Source organism: Helianthus annuus, chromosome 8 (assembly GCF_002127325.2).
Source record: "Helianthus annuus cultivar XRQ/B chromosome 8, HanXRQr2.0-SUNRISE, whole genome shotgun sequence".
Taxonomy (NCBI): Eukaryota; Viridiplantae; Streptophyta; class Magnoliopsida; order Asterales; family Asteraceae; genus Helianthus; species Helianthus annuus.
Window position 1 is genome coordinate 35,850,065 of NC_035440.2, and position 11,472 is coordinate 35,861,536.

Genomic DNA, 11,472 nt, shown 5'->3' on the forward strand with positions numbered 1-11,472 from the left:
CGTCCACGATGGGTGCACTTGCCCATATGTGTGTTTAGTGTTAGTAAATATCGTGTTTTATAAATTTAAAACTTGGCTAAAAAGTGTAAAAAGGGCTTAAAATATATATCTAAAACATATATACACTAACATGCATCAAGTTTTTGGCGCCGTTGCCGGGGACACAAGGATTTTAAGAAAGTTAGGAATCAACGGCCTAATCAATTTTTTTTTTTTAATTTTTTTTAGGATTTTTTTTTTAGTTTTTCAGCTTCTGCAGAGCTCAGCACGGGCCATGCCTGGTCGGACAGGGGCCGTGCCCAGCGTTGTTACTGGCAGTTTTTAGTTTTCCAAGTTACAGAAGGCTGACCACGGGGCCGTGTCGGTGCAACACGGGGCCGTGTCCAACTCTCCAGTAACTGGGATCTGGAAAACAATCACAGTAACTCTGACCACGGGCCGTGTTCATTGAGCACGGGGCCGTGGTGAACCTTCTGACCAGCATTCTTTTCTGTTTTTGTTGCAGGACTTGGAACTAGACGCCAACCCTACGTAGTGTATGAGCTCCAATTCTAATAAGGACATAAAAGAACCTCTAGAAGAACCCGAACGCTTTCTCAGAAAAAGACTAAAAGCCAAAAACCAAGAGAAGGTTTCGGGAAACCCACTTCCAATGGCGGACCAACGTACCCTCATGGATTATCTACGACCCACCATAGGTAACCTCGGCGCCGCCATCAATGCACCGAATGTTGAAGCTAATAGCTTCGAACTTCGGCCGCATTTGATACAGATGCTTCAGAACTCCGCAACCTTCCATGGGCTTGCGGACGAGGATCCCCATCTACATATTACTAATTTCTTAGAAATATGTGAAACCTTTCGGATTAATGGAGCATCAAATGACGCCATCCGCCCCCGAATGTTTCCTTTTTTACTAAAAGACCGAGCAAAACCTTGGCTTAACGCCCTCCCAGCTGGATCGGTAAACACCTGGGATGAACTAGCCCAAAAATTTCTATATAAGTATTTCCCTCCCACTAAAACGGCTAAATTAATGACTGAAATTAATACATATTCACAAGAGGACGGGGAATCCTTGTATGAAACTTGGGAAAGGTTCAAGGAGCTATTGCGAAAGTGTCCACATCACGGCCTTGCGATATGGCAACAAGTGTCCACTTTCTATAATGGGCTGTTGCCACACACAAGGCAAACACTGGACTCTAGCTCCGGGGGACTTTTAGGTAATTGACGTGCAGTCGTGGTACACACAAATTTAATCCGAAAAACAACTATAGATAGTGGTAAGAGGGTATCGAACTCAGGGAGTATGTGGAAAGTATGTCGATTGTATAGCTTTGCAATTAAACTACAATTAACCTAATTTGCAGAAAATAAAGATCAACGATTTTAGATTGTTGTTTTAGAAAACTAAAATTAATAACTAAGAGCAAATTGAAATTGGTTGTTTAACAGATTAGGAAAACAATGACCATCTTAGGATTCGGTTTCTTTAAATAATTGTGTGTAAATTCAACTAAAAAGAGTTACATAGACATAACTCATGTATAGATAATTGAAGTGATAAAAGGGAACAAAGTACTCGGATTGTATAAACGCGAGGTTGTTTCCCGATGACCAATTAATCAATAACCAACCCTAACCCTTCCCGTGATATCTCGATTGCCAACGGCACCAAGAACGTACGATCGAGACTAGAAATTGCACTATCAATTAACACCCTACAAACAATTATGCATACACCATGATAAACAAGCAAACACAAGTTATCATTCTAGAAATTCAGAATTGAACACACAAAAGTTCAAGAGAAACCTACACCTAAGATGATCACCGAAAGTTCTAGCCACACATAGCTTGGTGAATCATCATAACAAGCAATTCAATGTTCATACAAATCGAAAACACAAACCGAATGTTAGGAATTGTTTAGAACCAAGCCAAGACAGCCAAAATCGCCCCCAAAGTGTTTCACAAACCTCGAATCATGAGAATAGCCCAAAAGACACCATCAAAACTCACTTAATGTGGCAGTTACACAAATTCCGCAGACTCCACCGTAATTTACGGCCCTACCGTAAATTACGGTACACATCAAACTGTTACGGTGCTGCACTACTGTTTTACGGTAGCCTCCAGATGACTTTCAGGTCTACCGTAAATTACGGTGGGACCGTAATTTACGGTAACAACCTGAATTTTATGCTTTGTTTCATCCTTTGCTCCGCACTCAACCCGTTTAACTTTAAACCTTCCAAAGCTGCACTTTTCCTCAATTTAAGCCGCCAAACCGTACCTGAGACATAAACAACAGTAGTTATCTAATTCAAGATAATTACATACATAAATGAGGGATAAACTTGTCTTTTAGCATCGCAAAGGGTTGTCCAATGGACCACCCGTCACATCCCCACACTTATCCGTTGCTTGTCCCAAAGCAACTCATCAAATCAGTTTCTAAACAAGTGATCAATGTAAACCAAGCAAAACATGCAATCTTTTTACTAACCCCTTTTTAACACCCAAAACAATGCACCCCTCTCTAAATCTCTCCTCTCGGCTACAATTGAATACTAGCAAAGATAAGCTAGACACACAATAGGCAAACGGGTGGTTGCACAATCATAGGCTTGTACCTAAATCAATTCTTCTCCTATAAGTGCCAAACATGAATGCAAATCAAAGGGACTTCAAGGTTGTAACGTGGCTAGGTGTATGGGTAGGAAATGGGATATATATGAAGTAGTGAAAATTTGGCCCAGTCTTTTTATTACACAAATAAACAATATAACAACTACCAAACTAACTACTAAGTACAAGACAACTAAACATCCTTTCTTTTCATTTTTCATATTTTTTTCTCTTTTTTTTTCTTTTCTGATTTTTCTGATTTTTCTTTTTTTTTTTTTTTTTTTTTTTTTTAGAAAATAACCATGCAATAAAGCATCACATATCTACATCACATTACTACAACTACTACTAATAATAAAAGACCGGGTCAAATTGGGCAAATTTTTAGGTAAGTAGCTAGAGGTAACAAATGATAGGCTTTAAGGCACAAATTGGGCAACTAAATGTCCAAACCCCCGCCCCTCTCACTACCATGCTCATATATAAAACTTATGAGGTCCAACCCCCCAAATCCCACACTCGCTCACACCAACGACGAGGCTACCTACATGCTCTTATCCTTTCTACATTCATGTCTAACTAAAGACTCAAATCGCATTCAAGCACAAGTTCTAACGCACCCCCACCCGTAGCCACTCTCATCAAAGATAAGCATTATTTATATACAAGTGTGGCTACAATTCTCACCAAGAATGAAAAAGGTATCAAGGGTTGCCGGTGCACCATTTGGGGTTAATTTAGGGTGTTCAAATTTTCACATCGTTTCGCTTGGCTCAAAATTTTTCAAAATCTTCAAAAATTCCCCCCATCCCCACACTTGGGATACATTGACCCCAATGTATGGCTTTAGGAGGCTTTGATCACTAAAATCATTCAACATCACAAAAAGCTTCTTCACTCAAACCACAAATTTCTTTTTGTATTTTTCATTTTATATTTTTTTTACTTTTTTTTTAAAACAAACACGACACCACCAACAAGCACCATCCCAAACTCAACAAAACAAACATACACTACCCAACCGCCCAACCATAAACAAAGCAAAACTACAAATATACACAAATTATACAAAAGAGAGAACACCACCTGACTAATAGTAGCGCGGTCCTGGAGGTCCAAAAATGGAAGACATCATGTCATTCCATTCTCCAAATGCAAACGCGCCGCTGCTACTCCCTCCTTGTTGTTGGGCTCCCTCTTGCTGCCTCGGGTCAATCCATTGTGAGTGGTGAAGCGGTGGAGTCGGATATGAGACACTACCATCATAAGGCGGTAACGAGGCATAATCCACATGTTGTGGATCCTCAACAACCGGCCTTCCGGCATGCCAATCTGCATGCATCCTCCTCGCTTGATCGTCATAGTACCTATTATTCGTTTCCACCTCTCGGGAATACGCAAATGTGCGGTTCCATACCTCACTACGATCAAGATTTTGCTTCAAAGAACGTTAAATACTTGCACTCATCATGGTATTTTGGTCATATAACGTCCGCTCTGGACCCGTCCATGTATCGAAGTCAGAAGCCGGAGGACGTTGGTTTGCTATTACTTCTTGCATGGTACCTTCATACGCCCACCCGGGCACATAAGATCGCTCAGTATAATCGTAGAAAGCACCACCAAAACCTCCACCATGACCCCCTTGACCCAAATTCAAATTCACACCGCCTTGCGGTTGCTCCTCATAATCTTCATCCCCACTTGGGATCTCCCCTTCACTCTCGGGTTCATCCGCTTCACCCGGTAACAAATCTCTGGCACCCGCTTTAAGAGCTCTCCATCTTTGACCCTCGGATTTTAACTTGTGATACCGCTCTGATTGGGTATATGTCCAACCACTTCCCATTTTGTCTAACGTAAACGGTTGGTGCCTCTTCGTTACCCCTCGATCCTCCGAAGTAAGAGCTTTCTGCTGTTTCATCAACCCCATGATGATCCTACAATATGGGACAATGTCCCTGCCATATTTGTTTCGGCTGATCCACAGGTGGTGCATGATGAGATATCGTATCGGAAAACGTGGAGACCTATGCATTAGCGAATAGAGAACAGGTACCTCCGGGAATCTCACCTGTTCCTTATCTCCTCTGCGCGGTATCACATTCAACAAACAAATTGCTAGCAACAGCTTTGCCTCGATTCTCAAATTTTTCCGGTACAAAATTCCATGATACGTACCCGGCAAAAATAATGTTGCTAACATATCGTTCCACCGCGGATGCTTCTCCGGTTTCACTAACAGATCATCGAGAGTGGGAATCCTGTAATCACGAGCCGGGAGACTGTCATACTCCCCGAGCTTCTTCAATGTGTCAAAGGACATCTCCACCGGTACCCCATGTACCTCACCAATTAACTTCATCTGTGATGGCTTGTCATAATTGCTACATTTCAAAGTCGCCATCCATTCTTGTATCTCGGTCATAAACAGGTTGCTTTTGTCTTTATCGAAACATTTAAGCGCCGATTCCCATCCTAACGCTCGAAATTTATCAAACACCCCAAACTGTTGGAACTCCACTTCCCGAACTTCTCGTTCACAAATAAAGGCCGCTGCCTTGTTTTTGAGCTTATTCATTCTATCATGATATAACGTTGGCTGCCACTCCTCTGGCTGGTCATCCAGAGGACCCGAATCCCATACCGGCTTATCATGTGGATCCAACTCCATTTCTTCTTCACTCCCACTCTCGCTTTCACTTATCCGACCCACATATTGCCTTTTTCGCGGTTGTTGTTCCACTTGTTTGCCTTTCCCTTTCGATGATGACGAACTGGATCCTGCTTTTTCTTTTGTCTTAACCATTTTCCTACACACATGAGAACAAACAACACAAGGAAACAAAGCAAAATTAGGCTCTTCTCTCCAAAACATCCCCACACTTGCTTGTTACTATGGTTGTAGATGCTAGTGAACTATAAGTGTATAAGTTTTTCAAAGATTTGGGCATGGTGTCTCTACAATGTAGAAATCCCCAAAAGTTCACTACTTTACTAACCATCCTACATCTACAACCATACTCATGTTCAAGAACAAGTAACAAGTAATACTATAAACAAGCAAGTGGGGATGAACAAACATCAACAATAACCTCAATCTTCACAATGCATCATCAAAATACACAAATTAAACTTCCATACCTTGTTTTGAAGATGCTAAAGTGCTTGTGAAACAAAAACTCCAAAAACCCCCAAAAATTTTCGGACTAGGGTTTGGAATTCGGACCCAAAAACAGCGTTTTCTTGTAAATCTCTTGTCAAAATCAGAAACTACGTGAAAAATTAGTCAATATAGACTCCAATTTCACTTAGTTTGGACAAGAATTGATGAAGCTATGGAGGGTTAAAGGTTGGAGAAGAAGAAAAAGATGTGGGTCTTTGAGAGATATGGTGATGGTGATAGATGAAGAAGAATTGTGTGGTTAGGGAAAGCTTCACGTGACCAGATGTCTTTGTGTTTTATTACTTTTTTTTATTATATGCAGAACCCCAAACGACGGACCAGCAATTTCTGCGTACCGTAACTTACGGTCCCACCGTAAGTTACGGTGAGACCTGGACAACAATTCTTCACCGTAAAACAGTAGTGAAATGCCGTAAAGCCTCCCAATTTTTCATTTCCACCGTAAATTATGGTAAAACCGTAAATTACGGTGGCTTCTGGGCGATTAAGGTTCACAAAAATTAAATTTTGAAGTGACTTTTTTTATACTTTTTTCAGTTTTTTCGATTTTTTATGTTTTTTTTTTAAATTTTTCAAAAACGTGTAAAAATCACCCTACCCCCTCAAAAGTCCCGTGTTGTCCTCAACACCGCGTTAGAGAAATTCGTGACCCGAATGTCCCCACACTTGTTTCAAACACGGATTTCGAGGAAATACGGCAATTGTGCAAACTATACAAAACAAACGAAACAAAACACTACTATGTACACTACCAAACCTGGGCCTCTCATGGTTGTTCCTCATCGACCGGGCGCAAGATGTAGCCCGCTTTGTCAAGCTCCAAGTTATTGATGTCGTTCCCCTCCAAGTATGGTTTCAACCGGTGACCGTTCACCGTTTGTTGTTTCAATGTTTGCTCATCTTGGATGTCTACATCACCAAACCTTCCAACTCTCCGAATGACGTACGGACCCATCCATTTGCTTTTAAGCTTGCCCGCGAACATCTTCAATCTTAAGTTATACAACCAAACTTTTTGACCCACTTCGAACGTTTTCTTTCGCAATTTTGCATCATGCACCTTCTTGAGTTTATCCTTATAAGCTGATGCACATTCATATGCCTCATCCCGAATCTCTTCTATCTCGCTCAATTGCAACTTTCTCAACTTCCCCGCCTCATCATAATCCGCGTTAACCGTTTTAATTGCCCAATGTGCTCGATGCGCTAACTCCATTGGCAAGTGACAACCCTTACCATACACCATCCGGTAAGGCGTTGTGCCAATAGGAGTCTTGTAGGCCGTTCGGTATGCCCACAACGCATCATCTAACTTACTCGACCAATCCTTCCTATCCGTTCTTACCGTCTTCATGAGAATCTCTTTGATTTGACGGTTGGACACTTCGACTTGTCCACTTGTTTGCGGATGGTAAGGTGTGGCAACTCGGTGATTCACACTATACCTCTTCAATAGTTTCCCAAAGTTGAAGTTCTTGAAATGCGAACCACCATCACTTATAATGACCCGCGGGATTCCAAAGCGAGAAAAAATGTTGGATTGGACAAATTTACAAACAAACGAATGATCGTTTGTTCGTGTTGCAACGGCTTCAATCCACTTCGAGACATAATCCACCGCTACCAAAATGTATAGGAAGCCATTCGAATTCGGGAAGGGACCCATAAAATCTATACCCCATACATCAAATATCTCAACAACCAAGATTGGTTGTAACGACATCTCATCCCTCTTCGATATGCTTCCCATCTTTTGACAATTTATACAATTTCTAGCGAATTCACATGCATCCTTGAAAATGGTGGGCCAATAAAACCCACATGAGAGCACCCGATAGCCCGTTTTGTGCCCACTAAAATGACCCCCACATGCGGACGAATTGGCATGGGTCAAAATTTCCAACACTTCTGTTTCGGGCACACACCTTCGTATAACTTGATCCGGTCCAATCTTGAAGAGATCCGGTTCATCCCAAATGTATTGTTTTACTTGAACCATGAATTGTTGTCGACGTTTCTTGGTCCAATGACTTGGGATAGCACCCGTGGCTAAGTAGTTGACATAATGAGCATACCATGGTGCAACGAAAGTGGAAACGGCTAAAAGTTGCTCGTCGTGAAAACTTTCATTAATTTCACTCACATCATCGATCCCTTCCACCGGAATCCGAGACAAATGATCTGCCACTACATTCTCACTTCCCTTTTTGTCTCGGATTTCTAGATCGAACTCTTGTAACAATAAGACCCACCGAATCAAACGAGGCTTCGCGTCCTTTTTCTCCATCAAGTACCGGACCGCGCTATGATCCGAATAAACCACCACTTTGCTCCCCCAAATATACGAGCGATACTTATCCAAAGCATACACCACCGCTAGTAATTCTTTCTCGGTTGTGGTGTAATTAAGTTGCGCTTCGGATAGAGTTTTGCTTGCATAGTAAATCACCACCGGCTTTCTATCAACCCGTTGACCCAAAACTGCACCAATAGTAGTGTCGCTTGCATCACACATTATCTCGAATGGCTTTGACCAATCCGGTGGTTGCAAGATAGGAGCTTTGACCAAGTGTTCCTTCAAAACAATGAAAGCTTGCACACACTCGTTAGTAAAATCAAATGGGACATCTTTTAACAACAAGTTGCATAGAGGTTTAGTGATAACACTAAAACCCTTTATGAAACGTCTATAAAATCCCGCGTGTCCCAAGAACGATCTTACACCCTTAACATTTTTCGGAGGTGGCAAAGATGAGATTACCCGTATTTTTGCCTTATCGACCTCCATCCCCCTTTCAGAAATTACATGACCCAACACAATGCCCTCTTGCACCATGAAATGACTTTTCTCCCAACTTAGCACTAAATTTTTCTCAACACATCTTTTTAATACTTTTTGTAATTCGTTGAGACAAGCATCAAAACTAGTGCCAAAAATGGAGAAGTCATCCATGAATACTTCGAGCGACTCTCCAACCATGTCCGAGAAAATACTCATCATACATCGTTGGAAGGTTGCCGGAGCATTACACAAGCCAAATGGCATTCGCCTAAAGGCAAAGGTGCCATATGGACATGTGAAGGTGGTCTTGTGTTGATCATCCGGGTGTATGGCGATTTGATTGTAACCCGAATACCCATCTAAAAAACAATAGTATTTTTGACCCGATAGTTTTTCAATAATTTGATCAATGAATGGTAGCGGGAAATGATCCTTAGAAGTGGCGGCATTCAATTTCCGGTAGTCAATACATACACGCCACCCGGTAACCGGTCGGGTGGCAATTTGTTCACCACTTTCATCCTTGACTACTTGAATGCCGGCCTTCTTAGGCACAACTTGGGTGGGAATCACCCAAGCACTATCCAAAATCGGATAAATAATTCCTGCATCCAACCATTTAATTACCTCTTTCTTAACTACCTCCCGTAGGTTCGGATTCAATCGCCTTTGAGCCTCTCGTGTCGGCTTTGCATCTTCAGTTGTAATGATCTTATGCATAACAATGGATGGACTAATTCCTTTGAGATCGGCAATCGTCCATCCAATAGCTCCCTTGTTCTCTTTCAAAACCTCCAACAACGCTTGCTCTTGTGCCAACTCCAAATTAGAGGCAATAATGACCAGTAAAGTGTCATTATCCCCTAAAAACACATACTTCAAGTGGCTAGGCAAGTCTTTGAGCTCCAACTTTGGCGGTTCCTCCAATGATGGTTTCGTACCCGAATCGATCTCCACCGGTAGACCTTCGAACTGATGGGTCCATGGCGGTCTACCTTCCTTCAACGCCATCGCATCTTGCTTTTCCTCTTCAACCCGGAGTGCATAAGCATGTACCTGTTCAGAAAAGTCACACAGGGAAACATCCAAACCATCCTCCTCATACTCATGCGGGTTGCATCCGTCAACTATATCTGCCATGAAACACTCATCAACACCATTAGCATTAGAATTGTTAGTAAAAACATTCAAACGCATTTTTCTATTTCCAAAAGCCATATCAACTGTACCAAATCTACAATCGATAATAGCATGTGCGGTGCTCAAAAATGGCCGACCCAAAATTATATTTTGTTGTTGCCTAGGGTCCGCCGATGAGTAATCCAAGACTAAAAAGTCAACCGGGTAATAAAACTCATCAATATTTACGATTACATTTTGAACCATACCCCGAGGTAGCTTATGAGACAAATCGGCCAAAACAACCGTTGTCTCCACCCTTGCTAACGGACCAAAGTCATATTGGTCATATAAGCCCCCCGGTAGAATGCTAACCCCGGCTCCAAGATCTAGCAACGCCTTAGCCATTTGAAAATTTCCAATTTGTATATTAATCAATGGCGTGCCCGGATCTTAGAGCTTAGGTGGAAGCTCCCCATTTAAAACCGCACTCACTTGCCCGGTTAAATCCACCCGCTTAGGCACTTTCTTCTTGTTTTGCCTTTTTTGTGTACATAATTCTTTTAAAAATTTTGCATAGGCGGGGACTTGTTTTATTGCATCGAGGAGTGGGAGATTTATTTTCACTTGTTTAAACATGTCCCACATCTCTTCTTTTTGAGGACCTCTCGACACAATAAAATTTTTCTTTCCCGGGTCAAGTAAGGCCGATGGAAATGGGACTTGACTCGGTTCACCCTCAACTTTTTCGCCCTATTCATTTTCACCCAAACCCGGTTTTTTAACAATTGTTTCTTTTGGTTTAACCGGTGAAACTTCATCATCACTTTCATTACCCGTGACATCCTCAACTACCCCCTCAACCAATTCGGGTGACAAATTGGCTTTGAACTCTTTTCCACTTCTTAAAACACTAACATGATTAATATTAACATTACCTCGTGACGAACCATGTGAAGGGTTTACCTTAGTGTCGCTTGGAAGTTGACCCTTACTTTTCTTCAATTCAGCCACATCGGTTGCTAATTGACCCATTTGGATTGTTAGTGATTGGATGCTTTTGTCACGAACCTCGTCCTTTTGCATTCGAACTTCATCGAGTTGGTTCCGTTTTTGCATCTCCATTTGCATGCTCTTTAGCATCTCCATCATCTCATTTCCACCCGAAGACCCCCCTTGTTCTTGACCCGTTTGGTATTGTTTTTGATAGCCTTGGTTGTTTCCGCCTCGGTATCCACCTTGGTTATTGTAAGATTGGCGTGAACCAAAGTTACCTTGGCTACCTTGAAAGTTCGGGTTGGCTTGATTTGAAGGGTTCCCATACCGAAAATTCGGGTGATTCCTCAACCCGGGGTGGTAGGTATTAGAGTTCATGTTGTTGTTGTAATTCCTACCACCTCCTCCTTGACCTTGAACCGCATGGACTTCTTCGTATTGCCCTTCCAACATCCCTTGGCAATTTTCAGCCGCGTGACCTATTTCATTACATAAAGCACAAACATCATAAATTTGGTTAGTAGTTTGAACATTACCATCATCTATGGCATGCACTTGAGGTCGGGCAATGGCAGGTCGAGCTCTTCTTAAGGCTTGAGCTTTCCTCTTTGATGTAGTTGCCATGCTTTCCAAGAACTCCCAATCATCGTTCTCATAATTTGTACCAAAAGTCCCACCGGTAATGGACATCAAATCACGTGCATCTTCGGCACTCAACCCCTCGTGAAAGGCATTCATCAACTCCCACAATTCA

The 11,472-nt window shown here is 42.0% G+C and overlaps 1 non-coding gene across 1 annotated transcript; it reads right to left on the reverse strand.

Moving 5' to 3' along the window:
* Positions 1-1,030: 1,030 nt before the first annotated feature.
* On the reverse strand, positions 1,031-1,137 carry LOC118481524. Its single transcript, XR_004865733.1, has one exon. It is a non-coding gene; the product is annotated as a small nucleolar RNA R71 (small nucleolar RNA).
* Between the last annotated feature and the right edge of the window lie 10,335 nt (positions 1,138-11,472).